Genomic DNA, 22994 nt, shown 5'->3' on the forward strand with positions numbered 1-22994 from the left:
GGATCTACTCCCCCCATCTGATCCATAAACCCCCTAAGCACCTTGGCCACAGCCGGCCTCTTCCCCGCCCTAGATCTGGAACGATCTAATGCTGGGTCCAGCACCGTGTTAAAATTCCCACCCATTATCAAACTCCCTACCTCCAGGTCCGGAATATGCTCCAACATCCGTTTTATGAATCCAGCATCGTCCCAGTTTGGGGCATATACATTCACCAGTACCACCGCCGTCCCCTGCAACCTACCACTCACCATCACGTATCGGCCTCCCTTGTCCGCTACTATGTTCTTGGCCTCAAACGACACCCGCTTTCCCACCAGTATTGCCACCCCTCTATTCTTCGCATCCAGCCCCGAATGGAACACCTGTCCCACCCATCCCTTCCTTAACCTGACCTGATCTGCCACCTTCAGATGTGTCTCCTGAAGCATGACCGCGTCTGCCTTCAGTCCCTTTAGGTGCGCGAACACTCTTGCCCTCTTAACCGGCCCATTTAGGCCTTTCACATTCCACGTGATCAGCCGGATTGGGGGTTACCTACCCCCCCCCCTGCCGACTAGCCATCTCCTATCTTAGGCCAGTCCCGTGCTCGCGCCTCCCACACCCTCCAGTCCCCCAGGCGGGGAACCCCCGCCCCGACCACCTCTTCCATTTTCAGTTCCCCCTCGGACAGTGCAGCAGCAACCCTAGAATCCCCCCCTCGCTTCCCCCCCCCCCTCCCCCAGCTAGATCCACATCTAGCTCTTTTTCTCCCCCCATATTACTTCCGTGAGTCAGCTGACTTCTCCTGACCCCGGCTTCCCCGCCTTCCCGTTGATCTCCCCCGTGTGGGAGTCTCTCCTCCTCCTTACCTTCCTCTGTCCCCCCCCCCGGCCCGCTTTTGGCGTGGGAAAAAGCCCGCACTTTCCTGAACCAGCCCCGCCCCCTGTGGCGCAGCTCCTGTTGCGGCCATTATCCCAGTTCCCTCATCCCCAAGTCTCACCTCCCTCCAGCACCAACGCCCACATTCCCCATCATCATCATCTTGTCTACAGAAAAGAAAAAAGAAATTTTAGGAATTTTAACCAGAACTCTACCCATATCCCCATCCATCATCCCCCCCCATGAAATATTCTTTACCCATATTTACAACCCCGTATACAACCACATCCTCTCATTTCGAGTCCAGTTTTTCCATCTGAATAAAGGTCCAAGCCTCTTCTGGCGTTTCAAAATAATGGTGACGGTCCTGATAAGTGGCCCACAGTCGCGCAGGCTGCAGCATGCCGAACCTGACTCTTTTTTTATGCAGCACCGCTTTGGCCCGGTTAAAGCCAGCTCTCCTCTTTGCCACCTCCGCGCTCCAATTCTGGTATACCCGGATCACCGCGTTCTCCCATCTACTGCTCCGCACCTTCTTGGCCCATCTCAGCACACTTTCTTTGTCCGCGAAGCGATGGAACCTTGCCACTATCGCCCTTGACGGCTCATCAGCCTTGGGTCTCCTCGCCAGGACCCGGTGAGCCCCTTCCAGCTCCAGGGGGGTCGGAGAGGCCTCCGCACCCATCAGCGAATGGAGCATCGTACTCACATACGCCCCGGCATCAGCTCCCTCCACTCCTTCGGGAAGACCCAGAATCCGGAGGTTCTTCCTCCTCGACCTGTTCTCCAGGACCTCAATTCTCTCGGCCCACCTCCTGTGCACCGCCTCCTGCGCCTCCATTTTTACCGCCAGGGCCAGGATCTCGTCCTCGTTGGTATTCACTTTATCATTCACCTCACGAAGCTCCACCGCCTGGGTCTTCTGGGTCTCCTTCAGCCCCTCAATCGCCAACAGCATTGGCGCCAGAACCTCCTTTTTCAGCTCCTCCACACATCGCTTGAGGAACTCCTGCTGGTCTGGCCCCCACGCTGCTCGCTCTCCGCCCTCCGCCATCTTGCCTTTTTCCCCTCGTTTTGGTCTCTGCTCCAGGGCCTCTTTCCTCTTCGTTCCACCGCTGATCTCTGCCATATATTGTGAGGGGGCAGCTCACTGCACCTTCCCACACGGGATTAATTCGATAAAAGCTCCGTTGGGGCTCCTCTGGAAAGCCCAAAAGTCCGTTGTCGGGGGAGCTGCCGAAACCTGCGGCTTAGCTCTGCATCGCCGCAACCGGAAGTCCTCCACTTGCTTCTTGAGCTGCTTCTGGGTCTCCCTCAACATCCCAATTTTGGCCACCAATGAGGTAAGCTGCTCTTCATGCTCCCCCACCGCCTCCTCCACCTTCTGGATCACCTGGCTCTGGGTCTCCAGCCTCAGATCCACATGATCAATCCCCACTCTCAGTGGGTCTACCACCTTCGCCAGGTCCTCCTTTTCATTCAGAAAGTCCACCAACTGCTCCGTTGACCATTGGGCTGGTAGAGCTGACCCCTTGCTCTCCGCCATCTTTCCCTGTGTCGCACGAAGAGTTTCTTGCTCTTGCAGTCTCTTGCAGCTCCTTCTAAACCCACTTCTGGGGCGAGATTCTCCGAGCCCCTGCTGGGTCGGAGAATCGCCGGGGGCTGGCGTGAATTCCGCCCGTGCCGATTGCCGAATTCTCCAGCACCGGAGATTCGGCGGGGGCGGGAATCACGCCGTGCCGGTTGGCGCCCCCCCCCTCCCCCCGCGATTCTCCGGCCCGGATGGGCCGAAATCCCGCTGCTAGAATGCCTCTCCCGCCGGCGTGGATTAAACCACCTCTCTTACCGGCGGGACAAGGCGGCGCGGGCGGGCTCCGGGGTCCTGGGGGGAGCGCGGGGCGATCTGGCCCCGGGGGGTGCCCCCACGGTGGCCTGGCCCACAATCGGGGCCCACCGATCCGCGGGCAGGCCTGTGCCATGGGGGCACTTTTTTCCTTCCGCCTTCGCCACGGTCTCCACCATGGTGGAGGCGGAAGAGACTCCCTCCACAGTGCATGCGCGGGGATGCCGTGAGCGGCCGCTAACGCTCCCGCGCATGCGCCGCCCGGCAATGTCATTTCCGCGCCAGCTGGCGGGGCGCCAAAGGCCTTTGGGTTGGGTGGAAATCAGTCCGGTGCGGGCCTAGCCCCTCAAGGTTAGGGCTCGGCCCCCCAAGATGCGGAGGATTCAGCACCTTTGGGGCGGCGCGATGCCGGACTGATTTGCGCCGTTTTTGGCGCCGGTCGGCGGACATCTCGCCAATACCGGAGAATTTCGCCCCTGGTCCACAAATCCATGCACTGACCTCACCAGTGGTGTATAACGTTCCTCCACCATCTCTACACCTTTTCCCTCCAAAACATCCACCCGGCAACCGAGTAAAAGGACCGGGAAAAAACACCTCGAGCGGAAGCTGCCAAATGTGCGACCACTTATTCCATGGCCTCCACCGGAAGCCCCTCATCTAAATCATTATTATACGTTGTGAATAGCTGGGCCCCTAGCACTGATCCCTGCAAATTGCCTGCTGCTTGAAAAAAGCCTTGCCCTGCACTTTGTTTTGTGTCTGCCAACCAGTTTTCTACCCATCTCCATACACTACCCCAAATCCCATGCGCTTTAATTTTACATGCTAATCTCTTACGTGAGAATTTGTCAAAATTCTTCTGAAAGTCCAGATAAACCACAATCACTGGCTCCCGCTCATCAGCTTTACGAGTTACATCCTCAAACAATTCCAGTAGATTTGTCAAGCCACTTCCACCTCCCTTGTTAAATAGTGGGGTCACATTAGCTTCCCTCCATCCTGTAGGAACTGTTCCAGAGTCTATAGAATATTGGAAGATGACCAGTAATGCAGCTCTTATTTCTTGCGCCACTTCCTTAAGTACTTTGGGGTGTAGATGATCAGGGCTTGGGGATTTATCAACCTTCAATCGCATCAATTTCCCCAACATCATTTCACTACAAATTCTGATTTCCCTTCCGTTCCTCCTTCACACTAAATCCTGTGTTCCCCAGCATTTCTGGTACGTTATTTGTGTCCTCCTTTGTGAAAGCAGAACCAGAGTATGTATTTAGTTGGTAAACCATTTCTTCGTTCCTCATTATAAATTTCCCTGTTTCTGGCTGCACCCAATCTTTTTCTTTTCACATTCCCCACAAGCTTACACTTGTTCTCTATTTCCCTCATTCTTAACCAATCTCTTTTGTCCTCCTTTGCCGAATTCTAAACTACTCTCAATCCTCAGGTCTGCTGTTTTCTTCTGGCCAATTTGTATGCATCTTCTCTGGACCTCTAATAGTACCTCTAATTTCCCTGGTAAGCTATGGGGCTGGAATCTCCGGTCCCCCACCTGCTTGTTTGTCGACAGCGCACCATTCGCTGGTGGCGGGATTTGCTACTCACACTGCTTCATAGAATTTACATAGAATTTACAGTGTAAAAGGAGGCCATTCGGCCCATTGAGTCTGCACCGGCTCCTGGAAAGAGCACCCTACTTAAGCCCCCACCTCCACCCTACCCCCATAACTCATTAACTCCAGCTAACCTTTTTTGAACACTAAGGGTAATTTATCATGGCCAATCTATCTAACCTGCACATCTTTGAACTGTGCGAGGAAACCGGAGCACCCGGAGGAAACCCACGCACAGATGTGAGCCAAGCTGGGAACCAAACCTGGGACCCTGGAGCTGTGAAGCAACTGTGCGAATTACTGTGCTACCATACTGCCCTAATTGCTTGTCAATGGGATTCCCGTTGAACAATCCCACGCCACCGAAGACCTGCGGGCGGGGTGCGATGCAATGAATCCCAACAGCTGGAGAATTTTCGGCCATGTTTTGGCCAACCTTCCTATTTTCTTTTGCGCCAGACAAGAATGAACAATTGTTTCCATTTACCTATATGCTCTTTGAATGTTTGCCATCGCCTATCCAACATCATCCCTTTCCAAATATCACATACTCTTCATTATTCAGGTCCCAATCCAATGTCATTTCTATTTGCACTATTGGTTGATCTATTCTGTTTTGAATGCTATCTGTATTTAGATACACACCTACTTTTGTAGCAGCTAGCCCTATCTGCTGATTTACTCTTAGATTTATACTCTCTGTCCCGGTCTGTTTATCAATTCCCATATTAATACCTTTCTCACTTGCCTTGTCTTTATTCTTTGGATTACCACATATTGCCAAACTTGATCCCTTGCCCCCCACGGTTCAGTTTGAAACTTTCTCTCCATCCTGAGTTGAAGTCAATATGGGTAAATTGATGATAATCTGAAATCAGCGTAGTACACGATCACTTGATATCCCTGCTCAGTGAGTTAGGCTATAATCACCCCGAAACATCCCCATTCATCAGTGAGAGAAACTTGACCTAACGCAGAAAATATTCTTCTCAAATGTTTGAAACAGAGACAGTGTAAACGTCTTACCGACTGGCTTGAAGTTTACAAAAGATGCTGGTGTGTTGAAAGATGATCAGACACCTCAGTGCACTGTGGTTACAGCTGGATTAATCTGATTTACTAAACAGCATGAGATCTGAAGTCATACTGAATAGAAATTTCACACCATGATCCTCATTAGCGTTTTGTTGTTGATCGTTTTTAATTGTAAATTTGTTGCAGTCCATGTGAATTGTATTTCTCTCAGTACAATTGATAACTAGGCACTCCACTGACCAATGGCCATTCACCAGGTCGATGCTGGTCATTTCCTGCAGAGTTTGTGAGTAAGAAATGGGAAACCACAGGCTTGCACGCAATTTGAAATTACCACATACTAGGAGTATTCACTCACTCTAGTTCCTCAAAAGGAGCTTTTGTTCTTCTGGAACCTGCATTGCCAAAAACACATCAGTTACCACAGAATATAATAGCTCAAACGTCATCTATTTCCTAAAATGATCTGTTAGCTTTTGCATGTTTGGCTGTTTGCAGGAGAGTTCATCTCTCATCAGGCTAGTGCAGAGTTTCCCAAATGTTTCCAGCCACAGAATTGTTTTGGCCGCCCCAGAGTACTGATGGAATCACCAAGAAACATTGGGCAGGATTCTTCATTGCAATTCACCCCAATGCCCGCTCTCACCCCCCCGCCGCCTCTCGCCCCCCAGTCCACTCTTGCCCCCCGGTCCGCTCTTGCCCCCCGCCCCGCTCTCGCCCCCCTGCCCCACTCTCGTACCCCCACCCCGCTGTCCACCCGACCCGCTTTCGCTACCACCTACCCTGCTCTTACCAACTCCACCCCACTCTGGCCGCCCCCCTGCATGCTATCACCCGCCCAGCTCTCGCACCCCCCCCCCCCCCCCACCTCTCTTTAAACATGTTTTTCCTCTTTTATCATTGTCCTGATCGTTCTTTGAAATGTACCTATGCCAGGGTATAAAATCTTATGTTCTCCATATAGTCCCTGCATTTGGGTAAAATAAAATGTATTCACATTGCCTTATTTATTTATGGCCTTTTGCCAGTTATAAAACCCCTTTTTACTTCTCTTTGAACTTCCAACAACTGAACACACAAACCTCCTTTCTCCTAATGAAAATTTCTATTCATACCTTTCAGTGGTCAGTGGTTAGCACTGTTGCTTCACAGTGCCAGGGACCCAGGTGCGATTCCCGGCTTGGGTCACTGTCTGTGCAGAGTCTGCAGGTTCTCCCCATGTCTGAATGGGTTTCCTCCCACAAGTACCGAAAGATATGCTTGTTAGGTGAATTGGACATTCTGAATTCTCCCTCAGTGAACCCGAACAGGTGCCGGAATGTGACGACTAGGGGCCTTTCACAGTAACTTCATTGCAGTGTTAATGTAAGCCTACTTGTGACAATAATAAAGATTATTATTATGATGAGTCACTTGCCAGCGAGAACGGAGAATTTGGCACTCAGCCGAATCAACATTGCTGCAGCGGAATCAGAAAATTCTGCCAGCATGAAGGAATGGAGAATCAAATTCATTATGGTGAAGAGTTAACCACAAAAAATTGACCCCTCCGTCCAGGGGTCCCCCTATTATGGGGGTCCCTGGGGGAGGGTGGGGCTGGTCACCACCATACGGGGATACGGGGGCAACCAGGAAATCCAGGATGGGGATAGGTCTGGCCCGATTTGCGGTACGGTGGGGGGGGGGGGGGGGGTCGAGCCGATTTGAGGGGTGCTGGCCGCTGGACTCCACTATCGGGCGGCCCGCTAAAGATGGTGGCCTCATATTGGGATTCCCCCAGGACTCCCTCGTATTCCACAACATGCATAAATTTGCATGGGAGGAGCACTGAATTGCATCCCCTTCATGATCGAAAGGGGGGCATAAAATTAGTGCAATTCAGCTTCTGCAGGGGAACAGTCTCCCAAATGGAGAATCCTCCCCACAATGATTTGGCCTCAACTGCTTTCTGTGATAGAGAATTCCACATGCTCACCACTCCCTGGTTGAAGAAATTTCTCCTGACCTCATTCCTGAATGGTCTACCTTATCCTCAGACTGTGACCCTTGGATCTGGACTCTCCCGATCGGGAACATCCTTCCTGCATCAGTCTGGTAATCCTTCACTGCACTTGCTCCATTGCAAGGGCATCCTTCCTCAGATAAGGAAACCAAAACTGCACACAATATTCCAGCTGTGGTCTCACCAAGGCCCTGTATAACTGCAGCAAGACATCTCTGCTCCGGTACGCAAATCCTCTCACTCTGAAGGCCAACATACCATTTGCCTTCTTCACCGCCTGCTACTCGTTCATGCTTACATTCAGCGACTGGTTTGCAAGGAGATTAATGTCCCGTCGCACATTCCCCATAAAGATTGAGATGGTTGGTAAAGATTAGCTAAAATTTTAATTGACTAATCTGGTCAGTCTGGAAAGTACACAAATCTTCAAAGTGTCTAGTCTTTTGTTATTCATTCATGGAAGGTGGGCATTTCTGTCAAGAGCAACATTTATTGCACATTCCCAATTGTTCTGCTTAGGTGATGAGCTGCCTTCTTGAAATGCTTGAGTAGATGTGTAGGTACACCCACAGTACGTTTACAGAGGGGGGGAGTTTGACCCAGTGCTAGTGAAGGAATGGCGGAATAGTTCCAAATCAGGATGGTGGGTGGCTTGGAGAGGAACCCCATGTATCTGCTACCTTTGTCCTTCAAGATGTTAGTGGTCGTGGGTTTGGAAGATGCTGTCTAAGGAGCCTTGGTGAGTTTCTGAAGTGCATCTTGTAGATGGTACACACTAGGTGCATTAGATTGATTATGTGATGTATCACCTGACACTGTCTCATACTAGGGGTCCCTCTAAAGTTCTGACTGCAACGTGGTTCCAGGTCACAGCTTGCAGTCTCAGAGACTGACATACTGCCCTCCAACACTCATTGTATGGGATGACAGTCTGTAACCCACCCTGCCACTAATTGTTGGAAATTATTGTTTTATCGCACGTGCACCTTCCTTCTATTCAAGAAGAGAGGCAGAAAACATTGAACTATAGACCAGTTTGCATGTCTGGCATGGGGAAGATCGTTGTGTTTTACAGCACAGAAAGAGGCCCATCATGTTAGAATAAATAATTCAGAAGTTATATCTGGGAACTTAGTGAAAAGCATTTTAATTGGGAAGAGTCAACATAGTTTTGTGAAAATCAAATCATTTTTAACCAATTTGTTGTTATTTTTCAAAGGAGTAACGTGCTGTTGATAAAGGGGAGCCTATAGGTGTATTGCACTTAGATTTCCAGAACGCATTTAATAAGTTGCCACATCAAAGGTTATTGTGGAAAATCAATGCTCATGGTGTAAGGACGAACATATTAACAAGGATAGAAGATTGGCTGGCTGGCAGGAAATAGGGTATGCATAAATGGTCTTTTCTGATTGGCAGTATTTGACGAGTGGAGTCCCGCAGGGGCTGTGCTGAAGCCTCAGCTTTTTACAATTTATCTCAATGACGTATGAGTGAAGTGAAGGTATTGTAGCTAAATCTGCAGATGAAACAAAGATAAGTATATTGTGAAGAACACAGAGGTTGCAGACAGACGTAGGTAGGTTGAATGAGTGGACAAAAGCTGGCAAGATTTCTTTTTGAAACTCATTTTTACAGGATGTGGGCTTTGCTGGCTAGGCCAGTATTTATTACCCATCCCTGATTGCCCATGGGAAGGTGGTGGTGAGCTGTCTCCTTCAACCACTGCAGCCAATGTGATGTAAGTACATCCACTGTGCGCAATCAGGCAGGGAGTTCCAGGATTTTGACCCAGCAACAGTGAAAAAACGGCAATATTTCCAAGTCAGGATGATGAGTGACTTGGAGGGTAACTTCCAGGTGATGGTATTCCCATGTATCTGCTGCCCTTGTCTTTCTAGATGGTAGTGATTGTGGGTTTAGAAGATGCTGTCTACGGACCTTGGTAAGTTCCTGCAGAGCATCTTGTAGATGGTACGCACTGCTGTCACTATGCATCGTGGTAGAGGGAGTGAATGTTTGTGGTAGGGGGTGCCACTCAAGTGGGCTGCTTTGTCCCGGGTGGTGCCAGTCTTCTTGAATGTTGTTGGAGCTGCACTCATCCAGGCAAATGGGGGTATTCCATTACACTCCTGACTTGTGGAGAATAATGTTGGAAAATGTGAAGTTGTTCACTTTGGTAGGAAGAATAAAAAAGCAGAGTATTACCTAAACATTGTGTGATCTCAACAGTAGTACCATCCAGTCCCTGCGTATTTTAGAGCCACAAGTTGGTGCTTATGCAACCGTTTGAAAGTGTTACTTGATGGCGTTCTGGGTGTTTAACAAAGAAAAACACAATGCACAATTAATTCACAAAATATCTGAGGTTCAAGTTATCTGTTTTAATTTGCAACAAAGAATTACTACCCACAATGTTACATTTTTTTAATGTCATTGCAGAAATAAAATATATAGCAGGCAGGTTGGATTGAGAGTTCAGAGTTTGGATTAGCTATTAGAAAACTCTCACAAGTGCCTCTATCCAAACCTTGACTCATGACTCAGGAGCAGGGGAACTTTCTAAACCCGTATTTTCAAAGTTCTAAGATCTTTCACAGCTGGCTACCACCAGCCTCATCCTCCTGCACCCAACTGAGTTAGGTGCACACCTGCTCACCATCCACCCCCATCTCCCATTTGCCATGTCCACCCCTTAAGTTAAAGATACACTATTTTCTTGTGCTATATCTCTCAACCCACTTGTGCTCTCAGCATTATTGTTTCACATGCAAGCTGATGACACCAACTCTTCTCCTGACATCTTCCCTATAACTGAATTGTCTGACAACTTGTCTGATATCCAGTACAAGTTGAGCAAAGATTTCCTCCAACTAAATATTGGGAAAACAGAGACCATTGTTTTTGGCTCCCACCACAAAATTCGCTGCATAGTCACTGACTCCATACCTCTCCCTGACACCTGTCTGAGGCTGAACTGGACTGGACACAACTTGTTGCATGTGATAAATATCCGCACGATCGCCAAGATGAATTATTTCAATTTCTGTAACATAAGAGTGCTATTTTATTGCTCCGCCCCACCGCTGGGATCATCCGGTCCCACCAAATGTCAATGGACATGTGAATGGCCTGCCACATTCGCCCGCAGTGGTCCTGCAAGAATCATAGAATTTACAGTGCAGAAGGAGGCCATTTGGCCCATCGAGTCTACACCGGCCCTTGGAAAGAGCACCCCACTTAAGCCCACACCTCCACCCTATTCCCGTAGCCCAGTAACCCCACCTAACCTTTGGACTGTGGGGCTGGGAAGGCCACATTGTGACTCCTGCCTCAGCTCAACTGCTGATGTGAAATCCACATTGATGCCTGTGTTATCAGTAGACTTGGCTATTTCATTACATTCTTGTTGGGTGTCCGGCCTCCATCTGAAAATTCTCATCCTTGTTTTTAGACCCCTCCAAGGCCTTGTCCCTCCCTACCTCTGTAATCTCCTCCAGTCCCAAACTCTCTCAGATATCTGCACTTTTCTGCTAAAGGACTCCTATGCATCACTGAATTTAATTATCCCATTAGCAGTACCTTGTGTTCACTGTCTTAGGCCTTAAGCCTGTAATTTTCTCCCTAAACCACTCTGCCTGTGTTTTGCTAAATGTGGCTTATTATGATAATAATCTTTATTAGTGTCACAAGTAGGCTTACATTAACACTACAATGAAGTTACTGTGAAAACCCCAGTCGGTGACGACTAGGGGATTTTCACAGTAACTTCATTGCAGTGTTAATGTAAGCCTATTTGTGACAATAATATAGATTATTATTGTTATTATAAGAAGCTTCACATACAGGTCAGGGTGTATTGGTGGCTTTCATTGTGCAAGTAATATTTAGATGCTTCTAGTTACTTGCCACGCTTTCCATCCTTATCATTAACATGGTCACATCAAGGTTGCGTTTCATTTTGTGATATTTGATGATGGGCTAGGGGTTTTCACCTTGCTGCCCAATGCTGACAGTCAGCTAACATAGGGTGCAGGGTAAAGCTCACTTTCTAATGTTCCCTCAGCTACTTGGGAACTTTTGATGCTGAAACGAGATGACAAATAATAATAATAACCTTTTATTGTCACAAGTATGAACTTACTGTGAAAAGCCCCTAGTCGCCACATTCCGTCACCTGTTCGGGTAAGCTGGTACGGGAATTGAACCCGCGCTGCTTGGCCTTGTTCTGCATCACAAACCAGCAATCTAGCCCACTGAGCTAATCCAGCCCTTATTGGAAGTGATCCAAACTCCAGTAATTCCCCTTGCACTTTTCCACTCAACTCTCCCAGCTCAGGGTCAGTTAGCATGAGTTAGATGTAACCTGCAATACATTTTACATCTAACCAGTGCAAAGCGAGTTCCATGTTAAGCCCATCAGTTTCCCTTCACTTCCAAGCCTCCAGAAATGGAGTTTGCCAGTTTTATCAGTCTATGATTCTATGATGTCAGACTGTTGAACCAGTGAGATCAGAGTTTAATTTAATTTAAATGTTTAATGTCTCTGTGAGATTATCAAATTGTGCATTAAATTCTTGCTGTTTTTAATCATTCTTAGGATGTGGACATAATTGACAAGACCAGAGGACCAACATTCAATGTCCACCCCTAGTTTCTGCTCACTAAATGACCTGTTCGACCACTTCAGGAAGCAGGAAGTGGCATATAAGTCAGATATAGATAAGACTGGGTAAGTACGGCAGGTTTTTTTCTCTAAATATCATTGGTAAACTCACTGGTTGGGTTTGTATGACAATTGGAATGTTTTACTCTTAGCAGCTTTTGTTTCCACCTTTTAGAAACGGAATTCATGGGGAATTTGAATTGAATTCTCTGAATTGCTAATGCAAGCCTCTGATTTACTATTCCAATAATATAACCACTAAATCACTATTTCCCCATCCAGGGTCGTCACCAGTGGCAATATGAGACCAAGATTTTAAAAAGCAGGAAATCTGGAAAGGTACAGGGTGCGATCTGACAATTGCTGATATTCACGACCCCTGGGTGCCAGGTGTATCGTCGATGACACAACAAAAGGTCCCACTAAAAAGCACTTGAACATTATTTTTAAATAATTTCCATTATTTGAGTTAAAATGTCTTCTGGGATGATACATCAGGAGGTGAAGAGGAAGAAGGAGTGTTTTGAGTCCTTCAAAATAGCTTTTGCATATTAAAAGCAGCCAGCCACGTCATTTTGGAAGCTATGGAAATGTTCTCTGCCGCAGCAGCTGCTGCTGACATAACTCATGAGGCTCACATCTTGGATTTGTTTATTGTCACGTGTACCGATGTCCAGTGAAAAGTATTTTTCTCCGGGCAGCTCAAACAGACCATTTAGTACATGAAAAGAAAATACGTAATAGGGCAACACAAGGTACAAAATGTAAATACATAGACACAGGCATCGGGTGCAACATTCAGGAGTGTAGTATTAATCAGTTCAGTCCATAAGAGGGCTGTTTAGGAGTGGTAACAGCAGGGAAGAAGCTGTTTTTGAACCTGTGTTCTCAGACTTTTGTATCTCCTACCTGATGGAAGAAGTTGGAAGAGTGAGTAAGAGGGGTGGGAGGGGTCTTTGATTATGCTGCCCACTTTCCCAAGGCAGCAGGAGGTGTAGATGGAGTCAATGGATGGGGGGCAGGGTTGTGTGATGGACTGGGCTGTGTTCACGACTCTCTGAGGTTTCTTGCGGTCTTGGGCCGTGCAGTTGCCATACCAGGCTGTGATGCGGCCAGATAGGATGCTTTCTGTGGTGCGCCTGTAAAAGTTGGTAAGAGTTAGTGTGGACATGCCGAATTTCTTTAGTTTCCTGAGGAAGTATAGGCACTATTGTGCTTTTTTAGTGGTAGCGTCGACGTGGGTGGACCAGGATAGATTTTTGGTGATGTGCACACCTTTGACTTTGAAGCTGTCAACCATCTCCACCTCGGCCCCGTTGATGCTGACAGTGGTGTGTTCAGTACTTTGCTTCCTGAAGTCAATGATGAGCTCTTTAGTTTAGCTGACATTGAGGGAGAGATTGTTGTCATTACACCACTCCACTAGGTTCTCTATCTCCCTCCTGTATCTGACTTATCATCGTTCGAGATCCGACCCACTATCAGACCCATCTTCAGAGGAACGTGCAGTCGAGTGCTCCCTGTATTGACCAGGAACAGCTGAACTGACGTATTCTTGACATACCACAAATAGATTACCTAGTGCGGTGCAGTGCCCATTGCCATGGAAATCCATCGTATAACCTTGTATGCCACTCAGCAAAGAGCGGTGTTCACCTGCAAGATAGGCATAGCACTAGCATTATTTAAAGGGCACCTAATTCGTTTTTTTCCCATATTCGTTCAAGGGATATGAGAGGTGCTTGCTAAGCAAGTCTTTGTTGCCCATTCCCTCATTACCATTGAAAAGGTGGTGATGAGCTACTTTCTTGAACTTCTACAGTCCATATATTTATGAACAAAGAATACGGTTAGGAAAGGAATTCCAGGATTTAGTGACAGTAAAGAAGCAGTGACGAAATTCCAGGTTAGGATGGCGTGTGACTTGGAGGGGAACTTCCAGGTGAGTGGTGCTCCCGTGCAATTGCAACCCGTGTTCTTCTCGGGGATGGAGGCCACAGGTTTGGGAGCTGCTGTCAATGGAGCCTTGGTTAGCTGCTGAAGTGCATATTGGTCCCCATTGTTGCCAGTGTGCTTCGGTGGTGTTAACACGCTCACTGAGCCAGGTTTGGACCGGTCGACCCCAATGTCGGGCAATGTGTCGGCGGTGGCGAAGGATATATGGAGAACATGGTGCAGGGGTGGACCCGTGGAGGTTTGGGAGACTGAGCGGAAAGATTTTCGTACTTTTCCCATGTGCACCGGATGTACCCCCAGATTGATATCTTTATGGTGGACAAGACATTGCAGGCGGGGGTGGTCGACTCAGGGTATACGGCCAAAGCCCTCAGCACTTCCTTCTGCTGTATCCCTCGATACCCATCCTATCCATGTATTTGTCAAGATGCCTTTTGAACACCGTTAATGCATCTGCTTCCGCAATCTCTCCTGGCAACACGTTCCAGGCACTCACCACCCTCTGCTTAGGAAAACCTGCCTCGCACATCTCCTCTAAACTTTGTCCCATGGACCTTAAACTTACACCCCCTGGTGACTGGCCCCTCCATCCTGGGAAAAAGTGCCTGCCCATCCACCCTATCCATGCTCCTCATAATCTTGCAAACCTCTAGCAGGTCACCCCTCAACCTCCGTCCCTCCAATGAAAACAGTCCGAGTCTATTCAGCCTCTCCGCATAGCTGACATCCTCCAGACCAGGCAACATCCTGGTAAACCTGCAGCTTCTCCAAAGCCTCCACATCCTTCTGGTAGTGTGGAAACCAGAGTTGTGCGCAATATTCCAAGTGTGGCCTTACCAAGGTTCTATTCAACTGTAGCATGACTTGCCAGTTTTTATACTCTATGCCCCGTCCGATGAAGGCAAGCATTCCGTATATTTTCTTGACTAATTTATCCACTTGTCTTGCCACTTTCAAAGATCTTTGGACCTGCATGCCCAGATCTCTCTAACTTTCTATATTCCTAAAGTTTTGCCATTTACGGTATGTTTCCACTCTATGTTAGACCTACCAAAATGCATTACCTCACATTTGTCTGGATTAAACTTAATTTGCCTTTTCTCTGCCCAAGTCTCCAACCTATCGATGTCCTGCTGTCCTCAAAAAACTCTTGGCCACTTGCGTCTCTATACCTGTCCACCTCTATCAATAAAGTATCCAACATTAAAGTCTCCAGGACTGCATTTTCCAGTGTTCCATTTCGTACATTGTAAAATTGGAGCAATAATATACAGTCTCTTGTTATTCACTACAACTTCTTACAAAGGGGGCCTTTCAGAGCAGAAGATTAGCAGCATCTTATGCACCAAATACAATGCTGTCCTTTCCTCCAGCTGAGCCTAGAAATAGCAATAGCTTGCGTGCCATTTTTCAGGCTAAAATTTTTGTTCTGTCCACATCCACCACAGCCAAGCTAGTAGAATGTGGTTTCACGCCCTTGCTGAATTCTTGGCACTATCAATTTGAGTCCAAGGGCGGGATTCTCCACCCCCACGCTGAAGTGGCCGCGCCGTCGTGAACGCCGCCGAGTTTCACGACGGCGCGGAACGGCCCTGGTCCCGACCGATTCAGGCCCTGACAATGGGCCAGTATCGGGGCCGCGTCATCCTCCTGCGCCAGGCCTTGTCGCCCGCGTAAAAGCGGCGCCGATTAGATGACGCGGCCGGCGCCGCATAACGGACGTCATCCGTGCATGCGCGGGTTGGCCGGCGCCAACCCGTGCATGCGTGGTTGCCGTCCTGTCCAAATCCGCCCCGCAAGAAGATGGGGGACGGATCTTGCGGGGCGGCGGAAGGAAGGAGATCCTCCTTCAGAGCGGACGGCCCGACGATCGGTGGGCACCGATCACGGGCCACCCCACATTTAAGGTACCCCCCCGGTGCAGGATCCCCCTTGCCCCCCCACAGGCCGCCCCCCAGCGTTCACGCACCGCCCACGACTGTAGCGACCAGGTGTGGACGGCGCCAGGGGGAACCCGCCGTTTTGGCCTGGCCGCTTGGCCCATCCGAGCCTCAGAATCGCAGGGGTGCCGGAGAATCGCCATTTTCGGTGTCTCCGGCGATTCTCCGGCCTGCGGCCTGCGAAACTCGACCGGGCCGTTCCCGCCGCTTGGGAGAATCGCGGGAGGGCGTCGGACCGGCGTCCCCTGAAATTTTGGCGCCCCAGGCTATTCTCCCAACCTGCGTGGGAGTGGAGAATCGTGCCCCAAATGTCTGCAAATTGATTTTTTGTTTCCTTATCAGTTGGGTTGGGAATTGGCCCATTTAATACAATGCCAATTAATGTTCTCAGATCAAGTACTGTAGATGCTGGAAATCTGAACTAAAAACGGAAAATGCTGGAAAACTCAGCATCTCTATGGAGAGAGACAGTTAATGGGTGCAATCTAACCAAATTCGTTCTAAATGTGGTGGCGAGCGGGAATCGACGGGAGTTTCCTGACAGCTGGTCACATGTATTTTCATACCAGCATGTTGATCCTTTCCCCCCACTGACCACATGTCCATTCTCCCACAGGATTGCCATCCGATGGCGCTGACCCATCCGGCGTGGTCTTCCCGCACAATGGTGGAGCAGGTTCGATGGGCCAGATGGTCTACTCCTGCTCCTAGTTCTTCTGCAATATCGGGTCTCCGCACCGATCTCCATACTGGCATCATCAGCCACATCCTCAGTGGATACCCCTTATCCAGTGTCCCTGGGCTCGCCTCCTGTAGCGCACAAAGACTCACGAGAGACGAATAGAGATGAAGTCGATGAGGCTTTATTAAGCGTGACTTGTTCCCCGCAGTTCAGTAACAGACTGGCCTGCGGGGGAGAACTCCTGGTTCTTATACTCCGCCTTCAGGGCGGAGCTAGAGGTCAACAGCCAACCAGGACCCGGGATCTGTCAGCCAATGACATCACGGCTTCACAGTCCCACATGACCCCTAAAGCATACTACCACACCTCCCAAGTTCGGAGATGGCTACTCACCTCATCGGAACCCCAGAGCAGCAACTCCGCCAGCTTCAGTTTCTAAAAACGTGTACTAATCGCCACCTACGGTGACCACTTGTTGGGGAGGGGGTTCGATCACGGGAGACCGTTAGATAGGGGGTCGTTCCCATTACTGGTATGGAGATTGGCTTTATTTGGTGATTATTGATTTCTCGCCATGCCGCAGCAGGATCCTTAGAACGAATTTCGCCAACGGGAACAGGCCGGTTAGATAGCAAACCGATCGGCGGGCGATGCCGTTCCCGATTTTGGCCTCTCCCGCGATCTAAAGGCCACATCCAGCAAGAGCGCACCACAGCTGGTAAACCATGCCCAATATTCTGATTCCATCTGACTCTTCAGAGCCCTAATATATTCTTAAAAAGCCTGGAGTAACCACAGCAGAGGAGGATGGCAAAATAGTGCAGAAGAACCATCTCAATATGAAACATTTGTGACTCAAATTACACAGTATGATTTTAAAAATATAGGGCATTTAGACTATTAAAGAACCATGGTAACATCAACATTGCAAAGTTAGAGACCAGCTTTATTTCAAACAGGGCCTTACATATTTAATTGTCAGTTACCGGCTTCAACCTGTACAGGTTTGTGGTTTCACATTGATTGATAAACCAAGAGACTGCAATTTCCTGTTATTATTTCTTCCTACACTGCAGTAAAATATTGAGTTCAGTAAACAGCTCAACAGACTCTTTGTGCACCTCAGCACAGATTTGGATCTATGCTTTTGACAGGGCACTGGGTTCTCTTACTGTTTATTCAGTGAAATTGGGCTTCAATTTTGAGTGAGTTCAGTATTTGAATTAAAGTGATCCGTAATTGCAAGAAGAGGCAATTCAACTGTCTTTTTGGATAACAGCTATTGGTACAAATGCAAAATGCTTATTTTATAAATGTTGCTGGTTCATAATCTGTTATTCAGGAAACATCAGCACCCAATTGAGGTTCACTTTTATTGTTCATCACAGCACGGTAGCCTTGTGGACAGCACAATTGCTTCACAGCTCCAGGGTCCCAGGTTCGATTCCGGCTTGGGTCACTGTGAGGAGTCTGCACATCCTCCCCGTGTGTGCGTGGGTTTCCTCCGGGTGCTCCGGTTTCCTCCCACAGTTCAAAGATGTGCAGGTCAGGTGGATTGGCCATGATAAATTGCCCTTAGTGTCCAAAATTGCACTTCGTGTTGGGTGGGGTTACTGGGTTATGGGGATAGGGTGGAGGTGTGGACCTTGGGTAGGGTGCTCTTTCCAAGAGCCGGTGCAGACTCGATGGGCCGAATGGCATTCTTCTGCACTGTAAATTCTATGAAATCACTCGCTGTCAGTGCTTTATACCTGCATCATCAGCCACGTGGCAGGAAAGTTTTGTCCCCTCATTGCATCTTTAAGTGATATTACAATCTTGTAAATTTTTGAAAATGCTCTTTGTTGCAGTTTGGTTGAATATTATTTCAGTCTGGCTCCAAGTTAGCCATTATCTTAGCTTTATTTTCCACATTAGCATGGATAGAAAGATAAACAATCATTGACTCATGCTTTTTGATATGTGCCGTTTTCAGCCTGTTCTGATGTGGCCACAGAGAATGGCATACTCTTAAAACACTCTGGATCAGGGTTTTTCAAAGTGTGGCTCGTGCCCCGTGGGTGGGTGGTGGGAGGGTCACAAAGTGATCGGTTGCAGCACGGGGAGAAAGTGCAAACTCCGCAGACCTGTACCCACAGTGGTACAGACCGCAGGAGAAGCACCCGATGGCCGCTACCTGCATTTTTACTGAGAATTGCAGCTGCTGTTGCCTTTTAAATAAGAAAGAAATGAGGCTGTGTGCAGTCTTCTGGCCAGAAGTGGCAGCAGTGAGCAGGTCACATGCCCTGCACGTTCACTTGACACCAAGCACCCTGTACATATGTGCTTTTGACGCTAAATCGCAGAGGACAGCTTCTTCCATTTTCTAGCTCCTGGCAAGCAAGGCAAGAGGACTGTGAAGATGGATTGTTACAAGTGAGAGATGGCCGCAGACATAAAAAGGCAGTGTACCTACTGGCCAGATCTCTCATCTGCTGGAGAGAGCTGGACAGGAGAGTCCAGGGCAGGACAGAGCAGTGCTAGTGTTAGCTCTGTACAGAGCTCCAGAGTCTCTGGTTAACAGTCTACTTAACTCGGGAACAAAAGAGTATAAAGATGATTTCTTGATGTAAGGTTTTGTCAATTGTGCCCGTGCAAATAAAAATGCAGAGCCCATGTGTGTTATATGCAGGGAAGTAATGATAAATGAGAGAAGTTTCAGATTCAGAAAGAAAACTGGTAGGTGAAAAATTCCTTTTGAGGTTGAGACCCCAGATTCAGTTATTAACTTGCAGCTGACTCCAAACGAAAAGACTGTTGTATCAGACCCGTGATAGCACATTAAAAACACGGCAAATGTCCATGAGACTGTCAGCATTCTGGAGTAGCATCTCCCAGGAGTATCCAGTGCTGAGTAAAAGAAGCATTTGTTGCTATTGCCCTTCACGACAACCTGCACCTGTAAGGTTGGATTTTCCGTACTCACGGAACTGGCTGAAGTCTGCACCTGATATTTGCATTGTCCTCTGCTCCTGTGAATCTGATTGGAGTGAGAAGGTGAGGACCAAGCAGTATCCCCTTTCGCATTAAAGGTAAGCAAACATGGCATGGGTCCTGAAGGTCGGCCGGCGTGGGTCAGGAAGGTCAACCAACATATGTCCCAAAAGTCAGCCCTTTGCAAAAGTGAATCCCGGAAAAAAAAAGTTTGAAAAACACTACTCTAGACAGCCAGGCAATGAAGGATAGAGCTTTGCCGTCTCAAGTTTTTATTTACAGAAACGCACATTACAACCTAATTTCAGTCTACTCTATATAGCACAAATAAATTCTCACTATAGTAAAGTGCTGCCGTTCGTGACTTACTGACTCTATTTTCACTTAATCACACTTTGTATTTTGTACACCACATCGCCCACTGGGTGAGAAATATTCGCTTCTCCGTGGTTTTTTCTCAGTCCCTTTTTCCCTGAGGCGACGGCAGCCATGTCAGAGCAGAGACTGACATGCTTACAGCTGAAGTGCGGCCTGAATGCAGGGATTGACCTGAAAATGTCCAAATGGCTAGAGCTGCAGTAATGGCTCCATTCAACGTTAAAATTTCACCAGTATATTGCTCAGAGGCTTACTCCTTAGTCGTATTCAGGCACTGCACCACAGTTTTCTGCAGAGCAACTGTCAAATCAGGCTTGTCCAACATGTGGCCGCTGAGCCGGATGCAATCTGCAAAGCCCCTATATGCAGTTCCCGGAGCCAATTTTCAAAATTCCTGTCAAAGAGATGAGTTTCAGTGGCCGATCTTGCATGGAGCTGCTCCTCAAATCAACACCTGCATATACCTGAAGCCCTCCTCATTCTGGAGCCCATACTTCACCCCCAGCCCCTCCAAACGTGTGAATCTCCCCTCCAGAAACAGATCCTCCATCTCTTTTACCCTCTTCTCCCATCCCCAGAACCTCGCATCCATCCTACCTGGCTCAAACCCATGTTTCCATCTTATCAAACTCCCCTTGAAGTGCTGTCAAAATTGCCCCCCAGATCTTCAGCGTGGCTGCCACCACAGTATTACCCAAATACCTCCCGGGGCGAATGGTAGCGGCACCATTGCTAGCGCCCGCAACCCCAACCTTTTACAAGAACCCACCCCCACCTGCACACAAAGAGCCTCCATTTCCTTACTCCAGCCCCACACCTTCTCTGCATTCGCTGTCCAGTAATGGTGCAAGACATTTGGAAGGGCCAGGCCTCCCCGATTGCCTCACCCTTTGGAGCACTGCATTCCTTATCCTAGCTACCTTTCCTGCCCACACAAACAACGAGACGAGTCTATATACCCCTCGAAAGAATGACTTTGGCAAAAAGACCGGCAAACACTGGAACAAAAACAGGAAACGTGGCAAAATATACATTTTTACTGCCAGCTACCGGCCAGCCAATGACAAAGGGAGACTGTCCCATCTCCCCAAATCATCCTTCACCCTCCCCATCAGGCTCGTGAAATTTTGCTCACAAAGTCGTGTCCAGTCCTGCCGTCGTGTCCCAAATTTCGTTTGCAACCCCAATATATCCCTCATTGATGAGCCCGGGTCCGAAATGTGTAGCAGCACATCATCCGCGTACAGAGCCACGCTATGCTCTACCCCTCCGCCTCACTATCTCCCTTCATAAGTCTGAACCCCTCAGTATAATAGCCAAAGACTCAATCGCCAACGTGAACAGGAAGGGGGACTTTGACATTCCTGCCCCGTTCCCCAAAATACTGGGAAGTACTCCAAATTCATATCATTCATTAGTACATATGCTGTCGGACCCTTGTACAACAATTTCACCCATGCTGCAAATTTATGCCCAATCCCAAACTTCTCCAGCACTGCAAATAATAACTCAGCTCCACTCTGTCAAACACCTTCTCTGCATCCAAAGCCACCACCACTTCTAACTCCCTTCCCTCTGCTGGAGAAAGTACCACGTTCACCAGTCGGCACACGTTCAAAGACAGCTGCCTGGCCTTGAACCCCGTATGATCCTCCCCCACTACCTTCAGAAGATACTCCAGCCACACCACCAACACCTTTGCCAGTATCTTGGCATCACGTTCAGCAGACAAATGGGCCACGGGATCCTTCTCCTTTTTAAGTAACAATAAAATAGATGCCTGCCTCATTGTCTCCGGCAACCCTCCCTTAACCATCGCATCCTCAAACATTTCCACCAACAGCGGCGTCAACGTATCCTTGAACTTCTTATAAAACTCCTGCCTTGCCTGACTGCATCTTCCCTATTGCTGCCTTCACTTCCTCCACCCCCATTGGTTCCTCCAACCGGCCCTCTCCTCCTCTCCCACCTCTGGACACTCCAGTTGCACCAGAAACTCCCTCATTTTCAACTCATCCTCCAGAGGCTCCGACTTATATAAACCCATATAAAATACCTCAAACACCTTATTCACCTGCTCCGGCACCACCAGTAACCCACCCATTCCATCTCTTATCTGTACAATCTCCCTCACTGCTGCCTGGTAATGGAGCTGGCCCGCCAGCAATTGACTGGCCTAGCTCCTGTTCACTAGCCAACATTACGTTTGCTAGTGCGTCGGCCCCTGCCAGAGCACTCTCCGCTACATTGAGAAAAACACACCAATTCCAATGACCCCACACCCACCTCTTCCAAACTCCACACATCCTACGTCCTAACAAACCCCAACAACTATAAATCCCAACCCACCCCGGCCCAAACCCCTATTACACAAAAATATTAACCGTAACACCCATACAAAGAAAACATAAATAAGAACAAGGTAAAACTCAGTCAAAAACCATCAAAGTCTAAATTCAGTCAAGTCCCAGGCCCCTGCCTTCACAAATGCCTCCACCTTCTTCTCGAAGTAATGGCCCCTGCCATTGTACGTGACCCACAGCTTTGCCGGGTAGACAACAACCAAACCGCACATTGCGCTTGTACAACGCCACCTTTCCTCGACCGAAAGCTGCCTGTCTCCCTGCCAGCTCCATCTTCTAGTTCTTATATATGCGTACACACTTGCCGTCTGACTCCACCTCCCGCTTCTGCTTCACCCACCTCAGCACCTTCTTGTTCACTTGAAAATTCTGAAAACAGACAATCAGTTCTCGGTGATTCATTTGTTCTCGATTTTGGCCGGAGCGACCGGTGGGCTCTCTCCAATTCATACTGGGAGGGATCCTCGCCCTCATCAATATTCTAACATATCGGCAAAGTATTCTGTAGACCTCCGGCCCTCCACCCCCTCAGGTACACCCACGATGCTCTTCATAAACTGCTCTCAAGGCCTTATGCTCTCAGCCCTGTGTTAATCGCTGCCACCCTCCACACCCATCGAGGTGAACTGGTCGCTGTGCTGCGACAATGCCTCCACCACCCCCTTAATTTTCTCCCCCTGCT

The 22994-nt window shown here is 48.6% G+C and overlaps 1 long non-coding RNA gene across 2 annotated transcripts in view; it reads left to right on the forward strand.

Annotated features, from left to right (window-relative positions):
* The window catches only part of LOC140390321 (uncharacterized), a 95765-nt gene that overhangs the window by 18814 nt on the left and 53957 nt on the right, over positions 1-22994 (forward strand). For both annotated transcript variants that reach the window (XR_011934610.1, XR_011934609.1), the window contains exon 2: positions 11955-12086. This is a non-coding gene — a long non-coding RNA (uncharacterized lncRNA). The remainder of the gene's footprint in view (positions 1-11954; positions 12087-22994) is intronic.

Source organism: Scyliorhinus torazame, chromosome 14, assembly GCF_047496885.1.
Source record: "Scyliorhinus torazame isolate Kashiwa2021f chromosome 14, sScyTor2.1, whole genome shotgun sequence".
In the NCBI taxonomy this organism is placed as follows: domain Eukaryota; kingdom Metazoa; phylum Chordata; class Chondrichthyes; order Carcharhiniformes; family Scyliorhinidae; genus Scyliorhinus; species Scyliorhinus torazame.